We start from the raw sequence: 18,938 nt of genomic DNA on the forward strand, positions 1-18,938 counted from the left end.
AACTCATCAGCACCCATCAACTCGTCATTTACATCAGGTATAACTCCCAGTGCAATCCCTCCCCCCTCCCCCCTTCCCATAATAGGCCCCAGTGTGTGATGTTCCCCTTCCCGAGTCCAAGTGATCTCATTGTTCGGTTCCCACCTATGAGTGAGAACATGCGGCATTTGGTTTTCTGTTCTTGCAATAGTTTGCTGAGAATGATGGTTTCCAGCTGCATCCATGTCCCTACAAAGGACCCGAACTCATCCTTTTTTATGGCTGCATAGTATTCCATGGTGTATATGTGCCACATTTTCTTAATCCAGTCTGTCACTGATGGACATTTGGGTTGATTCCAAGTCTTTGCTATTGTGAATAGTGCTGCAATGAACATACGTGTGCATGTGTCTTTATAGCAGCATGATTTATAATCCTTTGGATATATACCCAGTAATGGGATGGCTGGGTCATATGGTACTTCTAGTTCTAGATCCTTGAGGAATCGCCATACTGTTTTCCATAATGGTTGAACTAGTTTACAATCTCACCAACAGTGTAAAAGTGTTCCTATTTCTCCACATCCTCTCCAGCACCTGTTGTTTCCTGAATTTTTATGATTGCCATTCTAACTGGTGTGAGATGAAAAAATGCTTGTCACCACTGGCCATCAGAGAAATGCAAATCAAAACCACAATGAGATACCATCTCCCAAATGTTCTACAGTATTTCCCCCTTACCTATGGTTTCCCTGGTTTTAGTTACCCTTGGTCAACTGTGGTCTGAAAATATTAAATGGAATGTTCCAGAAATAAACTATACATAAATTTTAAATTGTGTGCTGTTCTGCGTAGTGTGATGAAGACTCATACCCTCCCGGGAGATCAATCATCTCTTTGTCTAGCGTCTATCCATGCTGTCGATGCTACCTGCCCTTTAGTTACTTAGTAGCTATCTCACTTATTGGATCTATTGTCAAGGTATTACAGTGCTGTGTCCAAGTGATCGTTATTTTAGATAGTGACGGCCCAAAGCACAAGAGTGTTGATGCTGGCAATTTGGGTTAAGCCGAAGAGAAGCAATATGGCTTCCTTTAAGTGAAAAGGTGAAAGTTCTCTACTTAGGAAAGTAAAATGAAAGAAAAAAAAGGATAGAAAAAAATAAGGAAAGAAAAAAAAATCATATGCTGAGGTTAACATATCGTATGCTAAAAAATATGGTAAGAATGGATCTTCTATCTCTGCAATTGTAAAGAAGGAAAAATAAGTTCGTGCATAGGATATATAGGGTTTAATACTATCCAGGACTGCAAGCATCCACTGGGGTCTTGGAACGTATGCCCACCAGATAAGGGAACTACTGTAATTGATTATAGCCGGTGCTGGTGCATATTATCCTGTATACCTGCCTTTTGAAACAAAAGAGAAAAAAAATCTGTTTATTCTTGGATTTAATTCTGGCGGTTGATTTTTTTAATGCAAATGCTTTAAAAATCATAGTAACTAAGTACTTGAGGAAAATACACTCTATCTTATCTTTTGTGCTTTAGCACTATCATTAAATGTTGCTGGAGATATATGACATTTTGAACTCAATTCTTAGCAGGTAAACAAAAATGGATTTTCAATACTGTTATGAAAATTAGTATGATTTTTTAGATGGGTATTCACACCTCATCTTCATGAGTCACATGTGGCCTGTGGTACTATTTAACCTCCATCTTTTTTCCTATTTGTAAACTTCCCATATAGCTTTTCTGAATAATTATATTATAATTAATATAATTAAGTATATAATTAATATAAATATAATTAATATAATTAATAATTATAAGAAATATTTATTGATAGTATGTTTTGCTTGAGGCAGTAGGCCAAAGACTTTACATCCTATATCTTTATTTATTTAATCATGACAATCCTGTAAGATAGGTGCTATTGTTATAGGCATAGATCTCTGACTCCAGAGCCCTAGTTTTTAATTATTACACTAGGACTGCCTAGTTTTTAATTATTACACTAGGACTGCCTTTGTTCTAGGCGAACAAAGGATACATCATTGTGCACATTTCCAAATGATTAATGTTAATGTTAATTCTTGTTTAGGTAGGGTGCTAAAGAAAAATATACAGTTCTTGGGAGCCTTCTTCCCTACAAAATTCTCTACAAGGGTCTTAAACGTCAGAATTTGAAAGGAGATAAACTAATATCAAATGTGTTTAAAGATGGTCTCTCTTAAAACAATATTTATTTACTATGTTTACATATGTTTCTTTTTTTTTTTTTTTTTTTTGAGACGGAGTCTTGCTCTGTAGCCCGGGCTGGAGTGCAGTGGCCGGATCTCAGCTCACTGCAAGCTCCGCCTCCCGGGTTCACGCCATTCTCCTGCCTCAGCCTCCCGAGTAGCTGGGACTACAGGCGCCCGCCACCTCGCCCGGCTAGTTTTTTGTATTTTTAGTAGAGACGGGGTTTCACCGTGTTAGCCAGGATGGTCTCGATCTCCTGACCTCGTGATCCGCCCGTCTCGGCCTCCCTAAGTGCTGGGATTACAGGCTTGTACATATGTTTCTTATTAGTGTACTGATATGGTCTCACTCTGTGTCCCCACCCAAATCTCATCTTGAATTGTAGTTCCCATAATCCCCACTTGTCATGGGAGGGACCCAGTGGGAGGTAATTGAATCATGGGGGTGGTCACCCCCTTGCTGTTCTCATGATAGTGAGTGAGTTCTCGTGAGGTCTGATGGTTTTATAAGGGGCTTTTCCACATTTGTCTGGAACTTTTCTCTCCTGCTGCCATGTGGAGAAGGACATGTTTGCTTCACCTTCAGTTGTGATTGTAAGTTTTCTGACACCTTCCCAGCCATGCAGAACTGTGGGTCATTTAAACCTCTTTTCTTTATAAATTACCCATTCTCAGGTATTTCTTCACAGCAGCATGAGAATGGACTAATACATGTATCTTCAAAGGTAGCTGATTGATGACTGTTCTCTGCTAGTTATCAAGGTCACATGTATACTATTTGCTAGGGTAAGCCATGTATTCTATAGGCCCCTATGATTGTTGTCATTAGCTGTTCTTAATCATGATTGCTGTTTCAGAGGAGAGAAATCCATTAATATGATTTTTTCTTTGAACATTATCACTCAGGTCTATATATCACCAGTGTCTTACAAATGCTTTATTTTTTATGTTTTGAGACAAAGTCTTGCTCTGTAGCCCAGGCTGGAGTGCAGTGGTGCAGTCTCGGCTCACTGCAGCCTCTGCCTCCTGTGTTCGAGTGATTCTTCTGCCTCAGCCTCCAGAGTAGCTGGGATTACAGGCACATGCCACCAAGCCTGGCAATTTTTTTTTTTTTTTTTTTTTTTTTTTTTTTTTTTGTATTTTTAGTACAGACAGGGTTTCACCATGTTGGCCAGGCTGGTCTCGAACTCCTGACCACGGGTGATCCACCCACTTTGGGCTCCCAAAGTGCTGGGATTACAAGTGTGAGTCACCGCACCCAGCCTCAAATGGGTTTATTTTTAACATATGTGATAACATAGCCCAGTGGGTATTCTAAAACGTAGTTTAAATGCTGTAAAAATGATAATTTAATTAGTCACTGGCAAATAGATAATATTCTTAGAGAACAAACTAAAATTCACACTTTTTTGTAGTCATTGTTTCTGTAAAATTTTTAATAATTAGGCAATATATTAGAGAGATTGTTTTCACTGTTGTATTTCAAAAGTAGTATTTCAAATCATTGCATAAAGTAACTGAAGAACAATTTAAATACCACTTTAAAAATTTTTCCTATTTTATCCATTTCTATACATTTAGATTATCTTGATAACGGTATTCATGGTTTTAAAAAGGGAAAAGCTGATGGAAAAAGTTGAATATAGAAATTATGTGGGAAGCAAAGAAATCTTCCTTTTTGTTCATACTTTACACATAAAAGGGATTTAGCAAGAAAAAGGGCATTTGGTGTTTGGTTTTGTTTTGTTTTTTTAGCCCTAGGAGATAAAATACAAAACTCATTGGCGAGGTTTTAGATTAAATAAAAGACAGTATTTACATACTTTGTGTCGCCCACTCAAAAATGGGTATTTTGTTTTGATTTTGCTTTAGTTAAGGAAAGAGAGATTAGTGTGAAAAAAATAATGTACGGTGGAGAAAAAATTTTGCAAAGGAAATCTTTCTTTGTCTTTTTTTTTTTTTTTTTTTTTTCCTTTTTGTGGAGAACGGGGTCTCGCTATATTACCCAGGCAGGTCTCGAACTCCTGGGCTCAAGCTATCCTCCCGCCTCTGCCTCCCTGAGAGCTGGGATTACAGGCGTGAGCCACCGCGCCCGGCTGGAAATCTTTCTTAACTTGCAGTGTGACTGTGCACGGCAGTTTGAGCAGCACAACATGTAATTTTATTCTAGTAAACGTATCTCTTACCTACTTGTAGCTGCTTTAACTCACAAACGCCTGTCAGAAACTGAGTTCTTCCTTAATTTTCAGTGATAGGTGTCTCTGCATTGAAGAAAATGGTTCCTATTTCTTTCTGCAATTGTGCAAAGATGAGGCTGCTGTAGCACTTGGGCTTTCTTATTGCAGGGGAACCTAAATAGTGGCTATATTTGAAAGGTGGAAAGAGAGGAATATTTATAGATCTCTTCCAAAGCCCTTTTCCTAGCCCTTTTGATAATTAAAAAGAGCAAAGATCTAAGAATCTAAATGCTATGTGAATGCCTTGTGCTCTTCTATTTTTCAGAGGCGCTACCAACAACCATTTTCACTGACTTGTGTCTGAAGTAAAAGAACAGCTACATAAAGAACAAGTAATATGATATTCATATTAGCTTCTATCCTCCTGATTTGTGTACTCTCTAGAGACACAATTTGTATGCCTTTGAAGGGAAGCATTTTAGGATGATATTTCCCAAAGGCTTAGCTTAAAAAAAAAAAAAAAAACACACACAAAAAAACAAAAAAAAAACAGACTTCTGTGATTAGCAGAGGAATTGGTGGAAGAAGGGATTGGGAGGTCTAGTGGTCATTAGGGCTCCACAAATACTCCAGGTCTTCACCTTCCAGACATATAAGAGGATTTCACCTTTCTGCCCCCTCTGATTATATGACTTGCTTTGACCAAGGCAAATGTGAATAAAATTGGCATGTGCCATATCTAGGTGGAAACATTTAATATTCAATGAGATGCACTGAAAGGAGCTCTTTCTTTCGCTCTCTCTGTCTCTCTTTATTTTTTTATTTATTGAGACAGAGTCTCACTCTGTTGCCCAGGCTGTAGTACAGTGGCACAGTCTTGGCTCACTGCAACCTCTGCCTCCCAGGTTCAAGAGATTCTCCTGCCTCAGCCTCCTGAGTAGCTGGGATTGCAGGCACGCACCAGCATGCCTGGCTAATTTTTGTATTTTTAGTAGAGATGGGGTTTCACCATGTCGGTCAGACTGGTCTTTGAACCCCTGACTTCGTGATCTGCCCGCCTCGGTCTCCCAAAGTTCTGGGATTACAGGCATGAGCCACTACTCTCAGCCAAAAGGAGCTCTTTTCTCAGTTGCGATTGTGGAAGCTGTGTCTAGCTGGAGCCCTTGTCATTTGGATTCCCTGAATGACCAGGATAAAGCAAGCATTCTTGATAACACTGCAGACTTGTAGTTTGAGCGAGAGATAATCCACTGAGATTTAAGGACTGTTTGATACTGCAGCATAAAATAACCCATTCTGATGTTTACAGAATGTCATCCCTAGAAATGGGGTGCTGCCATAACGGAAAGCTGAAATTTGAGTATTAAGGGCTGGGCAGCAAATGGCAAGGAAATTGATTCTGGAAACTGGAAAGATGGTAATCTGAGCACTACTGAGTATTATAGTGGCAAGTATTATAGTATTTGAGTATTATAGTGGCAAAGCAGTTGGTAAAAACTGTGGTCTGTGATGACTTGGAAGCTCCAGGAGAAGTTGGAAAGCAAAATATTCCTAGTGTATTGCTGTGTGTACCTGTGTACAGCAGCTGTGTACTCTGTTCCATCCTGGTTCATAGGATTAAAGTTTATGTTTTCTCTTTTGGATGTGCAATGTTGAATATTTTTTAAAGTACTTTCTCTACCAGTGTAATGGTTTGGATGGGGTATCTCTTAATCATAATTATCTTAATTCTTAACTGGGAAACCAATGTAGCAGGTGATATTTTTGCTGCTTTGAATATCATAGTTATTAAAGTCTAACAAAAAGGAACTTAGTTGTTTACCTCTGACCAGAGAAGAGTTAATCAACAAATGATTATTATCCTAATATACATTAAATATGGTGTGGAGAGTAACATAACAATCACAAAAATATAGTAAGGTAATAGAGACCTAAGAATCAGGGGAAATGACAGGCAGAAAAGTTCTGGTAATAGTATTAGTAACCAGTAGTTTGATGTCTCCTACAGAGCAACTCATTTACCATTATTAAATGAAAGTGAATTATTATTTGTTTTTTGAGCCATGGTTCAAAACTAAGGGAGTGGAGAGTGCAGGGGAGGGTTCCTCTGAGACAAGTTGAGACCTGAGACAGACCCCATTGATGAGCATTCTCTTTCTGGGATTAGACTGCTGCCATTGCCCAGATCCAGCGCGAATTCCCCTCAGCAGTGCTGGTTACGTGGTGCCAGCTCTTGTTTTCAGAATATCTTTTTTCTTCATTTCCCCTGCTGTCCAGAGCTCCCTTTGTGAATGCCTTCTTTCTTTAGAATAAGGGATAAATGCATTAAGTGTATTGAAGGTTGAAATGCTTTGATGTTTGTTTTTGCACCAAGGAAGTTTTCTGACAAACTAGAGGTAGAATCTATAGGCAGGTGTCATGGGTCAGATGAGTCAATCTCTGAGTTAGTTCTCACAAAAGTTAAATAAAACCTGTCTATAATGGCTGGGCATATGAGTGACTCATATTCCAGAAACCAAAGAGGAACCAATGTCTCTATGTGTAAGCTGGACAAAGCTTTGCTATTAAGTCAGAGAAAAACACATGCTTACCTTATTTATATATTTGTTCATATTTATATCTTTCAATTGTGTTAGGCCGTCTGGGAATGCAACAATGAACAAGAAACATACACCCTGATGAACAGAGATGCAACGATTGTTTAAAAATATTAGCAAACCAGACTGGGCACAGTGGCCCATGCCTGTAATCCCAGCACTTTGGGAGGGTAAGGTGGGCAAATCCCTTGAGTTCAGGAGTTCAAGACTAGACTGACCAACATGGTGAAACCCCATCTCTACTAAAAATACAAAAATTGGCTGGGCGTGGTGGCACATGCCTGCAATCCCATCTACTCGGGAGGCTGAGGCAGGATAATCACTTGAAGCTGGGAGGTGGGGGTTGCAGTGAGCCGAGATTGCACCACTTCACTCCAGCCTGGGCGACGGAGTAAGGCTCCATCAAAATAATAAAATAAAATAAAATAAAACAAGCAAACCAAATTCAACAGCACATTAAAAAGATCAGTACCATGACCAAGTGGGATTTATCTCTGGGATACAAGGGTGATTCAACATATGTAAATCAACCAATGTAATCATACATTACAGTAACAGAATGAAGAGTAAAAACTACAGTTATCCCAATAGTACAGAAAAAGCATTTGACAAAAGTCAACATCTTTTCATGATAAAAACTCTACAAACTTGGTATGGAAGGAATGTACCTCAACACGATAAAGGTCATACATGAAAAGCCCACAGCTAATATCATACTCAGTGGTAAAAAACTGAAAGCTTCTCCTCTCAACATGCCAAGGATGCTCACTCTCCCCACTTCTTTTCAACATAGCACAAGAAGTCTTAGAGCAATTAGGCAAGAAAAGAGAAACAAGTCCAAATTGTTGCACCCAGACATAGGAAGACATTTAACCTATCAGACATAGGAGACATATTACCTATCAGTCATTACCTCTCTATTGAAATATCCTTATAATTCTATTCTAGAGCAGCTATCATTGAGTGCTTCATGTATTCCTGGTACTAGGCTTTTCACAATCGTTGTTTCTTTTAATCCACACTGCCCCTCTACATGGTAATTATCATTATTAGCTGTATTTTAAAGACAAAAACCTGCTGTTTAAGTTGCATAGCTAGTGAACCTGGGATTCCAGTTTGGGCAGAGCCTGCACAGTACTGCACTGAATGACTACAGTTATTCTAAGATTTTAAGATATTTAACATATTTAAAAATGATTAATCATATTTTTAACAAATGTATTTACTATAACCCTTTCTTTCTCCTTGCAAATGAATTTGGGTTATGTAAAGAAAGATGAAATATCCAGGAAACCGTTGGAGTTTATCTACTTACGTTCTATTACCCTTTTGTTATTGACAAAGAAATTGAAACAAAAATAAGTTACTTGTCTAAGATCACAAAACTGATGTTCCTGTGGCAGTAAGCACCCAGGGCTACTGATTCCTGGTCTAGTAGACTTCTGACTGTTTCACATTACCTCCCATATTCTTTGTTGTTGTTGTTTTGTATGAAAGCATCAAGAAAATTGAAACTAAAAGAATTTACTGATGATTAGATATATTGAGATAACAATTCTCGTAAGTCAGTAGTAACAATCAGAACATTCTGTGTAGTTTAACTTGATATAATTGCATATCATTTTCTCTCAATTATGGAGATTAAGCAAGAAAAAGATGTACAATGTATAGTTTAATTTGCCAATAAAACACGCTGTATTACCAGAAACTTCACTTAAGTTCACATATAAAAAGCCAATTGCTGTTATTTTTTATATTGTTTATCTTCAGGGTTTTCAAGGGCTTAATTTTTTTAAAACACATTTGCAAGGTTGAAATTAAATATTACAGTTGATGTCCTAAATGTTGGCTATATTAAGCACAACAAAAGCCCAGCATTTTATTGGAGGACACTAGAAGTAATAAGATACTATACATAATAGCTACTCAAATAATAACTCTACTCCTTGGAAAATAATGAGTTCAGTGTTTCTGCTAAAAGCATCTACTAGGGAGATAACATTCCAGCATTGATTGCAAGAATGGTTGGTATCTAAAGTTCTTTGTATTCTAAAATAATATAATCCTGGGTAGACTATTTCCTTGTCTAAGGTCATCTGTGTGTTTGGACAAATATGAAGTATTCAGTATAATGATTAAAACAACTCGAAGTAACATCCTAAGAAAATGTTAAATTAGTTTTAGCATGCTCATTCCATAGAACACAATCTAGCCACTGTCTTTCCACTATCTTTGGAAAGATATTTAATGACATGGGAGGTGGAGAAATAAAAAGATACTAATTTAGGTACCTTTAGAAAACAGTGTGCTGACTGGGAATTTTAAGAATTAATACGAAGGGAACTAGACATGCACAACTGTATTCTAGTTGGTAGAGTTATTTCTCATGGGGTTATCAGTTAACAATTCTGAACTTGGTTTACATGTTTGCTGGAATTGATTGATGAGTAAATGAATGGTAGATGACAGAATCCAGATTTCTCACTGTCAAAGAGTGAAGTTACAGATAAGCAAGGGGTTGGGGACAGGCTATAATGAACAATATGGTACTGGATTAGAGTCAGAGACATCAGTATGAATTCATGTTTATCTTAATACATAGAAAGATGGATAGTTACAAGGATAATTTTAGCTATGTTTGTATATAGCTCACTCTATCTGCTGGGAGAGCTTAGAGAGAATGATACCTCAGTGGTAATGAGCACACCCACTGCCCAGATTTTGGTTTCTAACATCATTCTTCAATAAAAGGAACTAGGGCTCCTTGGAGAAATGACTGATTCTAAATCTGGGGTAGAGAATAGAAGATGATCCTGAAGCATCATGTCATACCAGAAAGTAAGGAAGGGTTCAAAAAACAGAATGATGGAGCATTTCAAAGGGACACAAGAGTCAACCCAAAAGAGGTCTCAATGGCCAAAGCTAGAGAAATTTGGTCAACAAAATGAATTACATAGTATTAGATTATAACCCAAACTATCAAGTACTCATGAATTCATACTTAGATAAAAATGATTAACTAAATAAGTAAATTGGAAAGAAGAGACAAATCTCCTGTACAGAAGAATTTACATAATTTATGTAGATATTCCTGTCCTGAAGATGGTGAAGCTTAACTCCCCACTCCTTGAGTATGAGCTGAACTTTGTGACTTGCTTCCAAAGAATAGACTATGGAAAGTGGTGGAAGGTAGCTTTACAGTAGAGAAATCTGACAAACATTACCTTGACCTTGCGATGAAACTTAAAGTTGTCAGTGATAAGTCATGTTGATAGAATGTAAGTTAAGACCCTGTACATCTGTACCATAAAAATGCTGTACCTTTATAAATATTTTGTACCTATTTGGGCCCAATTTTTAAAATACTATATCCTAGTTAGAGTAGAAAGAGAAAAGAGAAGGCCATCTAAGGGGCCTTCTCCCAAATTATTAATTAATGTTCAGTTGTTTATAGCAGAAGATTTTGTTGTTGCCTACTTATGCATAAACCTCAAGGCTGTAGCAACCACTCTCTTAACATAGCCAGTGTGTTTGCCCTAGGATAAGCGTCTAACTATGTACTATTTCTTTACTGATATTATTCAGTACAGTAACATATCAAATATGCAAAAAGTTAGAATATATTTGTGATCTATAGCTGATCATGTCTTCCTCATGAGCATCCATATAGGGGTTCATCACAAAATTTTAAATTAGTAATTAATGATATCTGCAAGACTTTTAGTCTAAATGGTATCTTTCAGAGAACTCAGTCTTCTTTGGTTAAGTCTATTTTGGATAAATGTTTAGTTTTTCAGTTCTCCTTTCTTTTTTCTTTTCTTTTCTTTTTTTTTTTTTTTTTTTTTTTTTTTGAGACAGAGTCTCACTCTGTCAACCAGGTTGGAGTGCAGTGGCACGATCTCAGCTCACGCAACCTCCATCTCCCAGGGCCAAGCAATTCTCCTGCCTCAGCCTCTGGAGTAGCTGGGATTACAGGCATGAGCCACCACACCCAGCTAGTTTTTGTGTTTTTCGTAGAGACGGGATTTCACCACGTTGGCCAGGCTGGTCTCGAACTGCTGACCTCAGGTAATCCGCCCGCCTCAGCCTCCCAAAGTGCTGGGATTACAGACATGAGCCACCACGCCTGGCCGATCTCCCTCTTTCATTCCATCTTCTTGACTTCTTTACCTTACTTTATGATGATGGAGGAGGGGAAGTCTGTGTATCTTTGATGATCTTAACTGTTCATTTAGCCTTACGCATGGACAAGATGGTTGAAGTCCAGCTTCCTGTTTGATCTTTTAATTCCTAGCCTTGTGTCTCTGGTCGTGAATTCCACTCACCTCCTCCTCCCTTAAGGTCCCCACAGTCCAGGGACTTAGTCTTGGACTGTTGGGACCTAAAGGGTCTTTTGAGTCCAGGCCTCTGCAGTCTTCCCATCACCTTTGCATCCACTTAGTGAATGCAGGAACTTCTGGGTCATCTGCAGGACTTTGCGACATTGGCAGAGAGAAAAGGAAGGCATCTAGAGCTTTCTCAGTCTCCTGTGCCTACCTATATCCATTTACAAATGCCCTAGACTGTGATAATCATTCTTTTGTAGGAAAGACCTGCCGTCTCCCATGGGCTACAGTCAGAGATGCCCTGATGCCCTGAGTGACTTCATGTGAATCTTGTCATTTCTGCACATCACCACTCCCTCCTTAAAGTAGATGCTGGTGGTATAGGGGAATAAATCCTTGCTGTCTGGCTTTCTCATTCTTCTATCCTTCTTTTGCTGCCTCTAGGTGGAAGGGAATATTTCCTTCATTTTCATGGGAAGGAGTTTCTTTTACATTGTGTCCATCCTGCCTATTCTCTCCACCTCTGTGGTCAGGTCAGTTAGGTCTCTTGATATAGTAGCTCTGAGATGTTAGAAATGAGGAACTACCGAGGAATAAAGTATTGGCTTAATAGCTCCAAAACAGAATCCCCATTACATCTCTGCCCTGGTCTTGAATGCAAGTAGTGCTGTAATGCCACAAACTAGGCTTTCTAGCAATATAAATATTTCCAGAATGCTACATTCTCTAAATCACATGTTTTGGTGGTTGTAGATCCAGGAAGGTGTTGAAACTATTTAGTAGTAAGTGTGAACCTTGATAAAAAGTCATAAACCAAGAATTCAAAAACTTTTTCTTTTTTTTTAGTGCTAATCTTCTTCTTTTAACTTTTAGTTTAAGTTCAGGGGTACAAGTGCAGGTTTGTTACATAGGTAAACTTGTGTCATGGGGGTTTGTTGTACAGATTATTTCAATCACCCAGTATTAAGCCTAGTATCCATTAGCTACTTTTCCTGATCACTCCCTCCTCCTACCCTCCACCCTGCAAAATGCCCCAGTGTGTGAACACATAGACACATAGTAGGGAAAGGTTGTTTTTTCTTTTTTTTTTTTTTTTGAGACGGAGTCTCACTCTGTCGCCCAGGCTGGAGTGCAGTGACCGGATCTCAGCTCACTGCAAGCTCCACCTCCCAGGTTTACATCATTCTCCTGCCTCAGCCTCCCGAATAGCTGGGACTACAGATGCCCGCCACCTCGTCTGGCTAGTTTTTTGTATTTTTTAGTAGAGATGGGGGTTTCACCGTGTTAGCCAGGATGGTCTTGATCTCCTGACCTCGTTATCCACCTGTCTCGGCCTCCCAAAGTGCTGGGATTACAGGCTTGAGCCACGGTGCCCTGCCAGGAAACTTTTTTTTTTTTTTAACCTTTCTTTACAGTCCTCAGTTCTTGGGCTATTCCATATGAATTTCTTTACACAAAGTTCTCCTTTTTCAGCATTATCATTCCAGTGTTTCTGTAGATGACTTAAACCTTTTGATTGTGTTAAAGTCCCCTCAACCCCCATACCAGACCTTCTCCCTTTCATGGTGGTTTCAACCTAGATCATCATTTGGAACTAGATCCTTCAGTTTGTATGAATGTTTAATGGAGTCTCTTTCTTACCCACAAAGTAGAAATTAAATTATTTTGTACATATGATTTCAAAACAAAGGCTATTAAAAATATTCTGCTTTTCTCCAAATTGGTACTTCCATTGCTTCTAAGAATAGACTGCTCACATTTTAAACCAAAGCACCCTCTTCTTTATAAACTATGAGTTTTTCCAAGTTTTAGGGTCCCGTTTCCTGCTATTCAGATTGGAGTTTCACCTCAGTTAACTAACTCAGCCAACTAGAGCTTATACAGGCTGACTTGTGAGGTCCTAAAGCAAACCAAAGCAAAAACAGAAATTCAGGTCAATAATAAGCAAAAATACCAAAGCTGCCAAGAGAAGCTTCTGAAAAGTATAATTGTTTGCCTCATTCCGCCAATTGGCTTGGCCCTTCCGGAAGATAAAGAATTTCTGGGATGTGATCCATCATCCTGGCTGTCAATCTACTGCTCTTCCATATTTTATTAACTCTGTGTGGGCTTTTACTGTACTCTTCTTTTTTGGTAAACATTCTTCCCTACCATGTCCTAGCCCTTATAGCTTCCCTTCTAATGTGAAGAAAAGACCTTCAACTTCATTCTCATTCCATAATTACCTGTCCATGCCTTGATTCTCTTACACACACCCACACACACACATGCACAAACTCGTATATGCACACAAGCATGCACACACAAACATATATTGGATTGATTATAATCCTTGGTTCACAACAGTTTTAGTGTTAGCCCATGCAAGACCATCTTTTATCTATATCTTTGTATCAATATTAGTCTTTAGAGATTGTATTTGTTAATCTGCCCAAGAACCCAAATATATATAAGTACTTTAAATTAGACCTTTTTGTCCCATCTATACTTAATCTACAGATTCATTGATGACTCTTCTCTACATCCTTCATCTGTGCCAACTCGAGCACAAAGGGGAACCAGGGATGAGTAATGATTTTTTTTTTTTTTAGCTTTGCTCTGCTTTCTTCTTCTTCTTCTTCTCCTTCTCCTTCTCCTTCTCCTTCTCCTCCTTCTCCTTCTCCTTCTCCTTTTCTTCTTCTTCTCCTCCTCCTCCTCCTCTTCCTTCTCCTCCTCCTTCTTTTGTTTCTTCTTGTTCTCTCCTCCTCCTCCTTCTTCTCCTCCTCCTTCTTCATGTTAATATAAAAGGAAATTACCTTTGGCAAAATGCCAGGTGTTAGAAAGCATATGAAGCAGGATGTGAAAGTCACTGGGAACCTCTTTTTTGTCTCTGAAACTCTATCACCATGTAAGTGTGGTCCCCCAATTGCTTGATCTGTAAAGCAGGTCTTGCTTTTGAATACCCTTTTAGTAAATAAACTACCCCAGAGGCAATGAGATTTGCTATAATAAATCAGTGAGTGCAGCTGTCATTGTAGGATAAACTGGCAATTTAAAAAATTCACCGTAGTTTTGCTTTCCCCAAGCGCATTCATTTCAGTCTTCCTCAGCCCTCCTCCCAAACTCCCCAAAGCTGTGTCCGGAGAGCTTGGGGTAGAGAGACCACAAGAACTCCAGGCTTCTATGCAGCATCTGCCCTTTTCCCCTTCCATAAGGAATGAGAATGCTGAGCTCAGTGCCCATAGATGTGCATGATTTATTCATACTTGCTCTCTTGATGAGAATCACTAAATGCTGCATTTTCTTGCTATAGTATTTTTATGTGTCTTCATGTTAGAGTGGCAATTTGGGGTAAAGAAAGGAGCAAAGACTATATGTCAAAGAAAAATACTTAGTATACTTTATTCAGTTGAGAAAGAACATACAACTTTTAGGTTTCCCCTCACACTTCTAAAATACAGTTGGCTGGGATTCTCTTGTAATATACCATGAAGTACCATAGTGCTTAATGAAATGAAATTTGAGTATCACAGAGAGGAAATGATGAGCCAAAAAACTGCCATGAAACTACATTAAAATGTACTTGGCGTACATCTGAATTACCCCAGTTGTATTGCAAAAATAGTGCAGTGATACAGTTTCTGGAATTAAAAGAACAACATGTTGCCAAGGTTGAAACTATCAAAGGCAATTTAGTATGTTTTTTTCACTATGAATAAATGAACGGATTTTTTTCCTTTTAGCATAAGATGATTACATATAGAATCACATAATCTGAATTCTAATTTTACACCTACATTATATGAGATACTTTTATCATTTTTTCTATTAGGCAATTTTAGTATATAAGCATCTTAATCAGTGACTTTACCACAGTATATTTTTTTAATGTAAAATATGCCAACTGCAGGTCTCTGAGGTTAATGAATCGGACACTTAGTGTCATTGCTTCTTATAAATCCGTCCTCGCTGTAGCAGATTCCAGTTAAGCTGCTCATGATTTTCTGCACTACAGAAGTATTATTTAACAAATTTGTGTCCACAGTTGATTAAAGTTACTGGACTGGGTTTGGAGAAGGAAGAAGGGTACTAAAATCTCTGAGACTCTCTACTAAGGCTGGTGCCTTATATATATACTCACACTTAACTTATAACAGCCCTGTGAGATAGATGTTACATCACTGTTGTATGAGGAAGAAACTCAATTTATCTAACATCACAAAAACAGTTTTAAACGCCCATACATGTGTTCATTTCACCCCATCATGCAGCTTACAGACTCTACATTTATGTGGCACTCTAACTGTTTAATAAAATAAATAGAAAAAATTAATACAACTCCTGAGGAAAGCATTTTCCCCCTTTGGGGGAACCACCATGATTTCTTAGAGAACCAGGCAGAATTACTACCACTATTTATTTAGAAATTTTTCTTCTTGCACCTGTTTCACAATCTGTTCAGGTCCCATGGCCATCTTTTCCACGTAAGTGGTTATTGACTGAGAAGTCATCTCTCTGGATAAGAATGGGATCACTGGGGCAGAGATAAAGGTCACCAGAAATGCCCTTGAAATAGCATGGTAATAGAATTAATTATTTCTTTCTAAATAAGGTTTAATAACCATTAGACCTCTGGGTTCAGTATCATAGATTCTCATCTATCCTGAAGTAGGGAGAGTTTACTTCATTTATATCCCAATAAACTACATATATCTTTGTGTGTGTGTGTGTGTGTGTGTGTGTGTGTACGTATATAATATACATGTTGTTATGGGCTGAATGTATATCCTCCAGATTCACATGTTGAAGTCTTAATGCCTCAGAAGGTAACTGTATTTGGAGATTGGGACTTCAAAGAGGTATTAAGGTAAAACGAAGCCATTAGAGTGGGCCATAGTCTGATATGACTGGTGTCCTTGTAAGAAGAGGAAATTAGGACACAGACACACAGAGAGTATAGATTATGTGAAGACACAGGGCAAAGAAAGCCATCCACAAGCCAGGGAGAGAGGCCTCAGAAGAAGCCAGCCCTGCCAACACCTTGATTTGACTCTTCTAGGCCCTGAAATGGAGAGAAAATAAATGTGTGTTGTTTAGGCACCTAGTCTGTGGTACTTTATTGTAGCAGCCCTAGCAAGCTCATACACATGTGTAATATAAATACAATTAAAATTTGGCCCAATTAATCCCAATCCCCAAAGCAACTTTTTTTTTTTTTTTTAAATAGTCAAGAAATATGAACACAACTTCTTATCATGGATTTTTACAAAGGCAATTTCTAGGGCCTGCATGCCTTTGGCTCAAGACATGGCTCAGGATTGGACTTGCTATGCTCTAATTCCCACATACTCAATATTTGCATTACAGGGTCATAGCAGTAACTTGATTTGCAAACACATGACCCTAGAAACTTTATTATTTGCAGTCACGAAAGAAAAGATTCACCCAGCACTTTGGGAAGCTAAGGCAGGCAGATCGCTTGAGCTCAGGAGTTTGAGACCAGCCTGGACAACATGGCAAAACCCCATCTCTACAGAAATTAGCCGGGCACGGTGGCATGTACCTGTAGTCCCAACTACTTGGGAGGCTGAGGTGAGGGGATCACTTGAGCCTTGGAGGTTGAAGCTGAAATCATGCCACTGCACTGCAGCTTAGGTGACGCAGAGACCCTGTCCCAAAAAAGACTTAGTCATATGTAATCTATTACACTTACAAAAGAAAATGAATTACTTTATTTTGCTTGCAAGTTGAAACAAAATGGGTTTTGGGGTTGGCTAGACAGCTCTTTCTGCCTAATCATGTGGTAAGGCAGAAAAAAACTTTACTGAAAAGAAATCTCATACTTCTATATTTGAACAATAATCCTATTTTATATATATATCGCATTTTCATAGTGCTTTACAATGTAGAAAGGTCCTTTTTGAGCATTGTCTCTGCTTCTGTGAAAGACTTCCCAGGCTCCTCCAATAGACTCAGCACCATTTGATTTCAAGTCCCTGTCTTATAGCTTTCACGGCACTGGAGTTGTTTATTTCACATGTTGATCTCCTCAAGGGCAGTGACTAAGCCTGTTCAGATTTCTGTTCCGAAGGCCCAGGATAGATTCTGCCACACAGCATGTGTCTAGTAAATGTTTGTGGATCATCTTGTGCCTTTCCAGAACTACTATTTTTATAGCTGAAGAACATGAGATCCAGAAGGTTTAATTGACAAGACGACTTAGAGAGAAACACAAAACCCGGAGGTTAAGGGTAGGGTGGGTTTGGGAGGGAGGGAGTGATAGGGGAGAGTCGGCAGCAGTCAGAGGTTAGATCATCTCAGGTGAAGAAATTTTGTTCTAAGAGAGATAGGAAGTCATGGACAGTTTTAAATAGAAGCACAATATGATTTCATTTACATTTTTAAAGATTGTTCTGGCTGCTGAAGGAAGCAAGGAGACCAATTAGGAAAGAGGACATTGCAGTCACCCCTGAGAGAGATCATGGGGAGTTGAACTCTAAAGGAAACAGAAGAGATGAAAAAAAGTAGGTAGATTCTAGAAATGTTTTGGAAAGAAAACTTTGCCGACATTTTGTATATAAGCAGCCTATTTATTAATTTGACAAATAGTTTTTACCTGTTAGGTGTCAGTGATTATTTTAGATATCAAACATGTGAGAAAAAACAGATAAAGTACCTTCTGTCAGGACCTGCTGTTTACATTCTGGTAGAGTTACACAGACCTAAATAAATAAAAGATTACCAATCAATTAATCCCATAATGGCATATATCATAAAGAAGATAAAGCAATGTGGTGATCTGAAGAGACCACTTCAAATTATAAGCCAGGAAAATTCCCATGGATGCCTATCAGAGAACTGAATGACAGGAAGGAACGAACCATGTGAAGGTCGAGGACAAAGCATCCCATGTGCAGTATATAGTTAATACAAAGGCTCTGGGGTGGGGATATGCTTGCCATGTTACAAGAATAGAAAAAAAAGGCCCTCCTGTCCTGTAGGAAGTGAAAAAGGTAGAGGGTAGCTTGAAATATGGTCAGTCCAAGAAGTAGTGGGTAAGATGAGCCTGTGGGCCACACACAAGGTGTAGGAGAAAGCCATTGTGAAATTTTAGGCAACTTTATAAAATGATTGCTCTAGTTGCTGTATAGAGAATGGATTATAGGAAGGCAGTACACTAAACAGTGATCTGGGCAAGACATGGATGTTGACTTGGACGAAAGTGGCAGTGGTACAGGTGGAGAGATGTACATAGATTCAGAACATGTCTTACAGGGAATAGAGACATGAGGAGAAATGGAAGGAGACTATCTCCAAAAATAACTTGTGGCCTTGAGCCTCTAGTAATCGTGCCATTTAGAGATGGAAAGATTGGTGGAGGAGCAGTTTGGGAGAAGAGAATCAAGATTTCTCTTTGGACAGATGCCCACGAGGCACCCAAGTTGTGATGCCAAATTCGCTGATTATCAGAGAAAGAAACAGGGAGAAACGTTTGAACTTCGAAGTTTCTGGTCCGAGCAATGAAATACTACATATTAGGTTGAGATGACTATTCAACATCACATTAGAGATATTAATGAAGTGTCCTAGCTCAGTTAAGACCATTTTACCTTAGAGTCACACCACTATGACCTCCC

At 38.6% G+C, this 18,938-nt stretch overlaps 1 protein-coding gene across 3 annotated transcripts in view; it reads left to right on the plus strand.

Moving 5' to 3' along the window:
- The window catches only part of TMEM117 (transmembrane protein 117), a 570,252-nt gene that overhangs the window by 381,097 nt on the left and 170,217 nt on the right, over positions 1 to 18,938 (plus strand). The window lies entirely within an intron of this gene.

The sequence above is a fragment of the Chlorocebus sabaeus genome, chromosome 11 (assembly GCF_047675955.1).
Source record: "Chlorocebus sabaeus isolate Y175 chromosome 11, mChlSab1.0.hap1, whole genome shotgun sequence".
Taxonomy (NCBI): domain Eukaryota; kingdom Metazoa; phylum Chordata; class Mammalia; order Primates; family Cercopithecidae; genus Chlorocebus; species Chlorocebus sabaeus.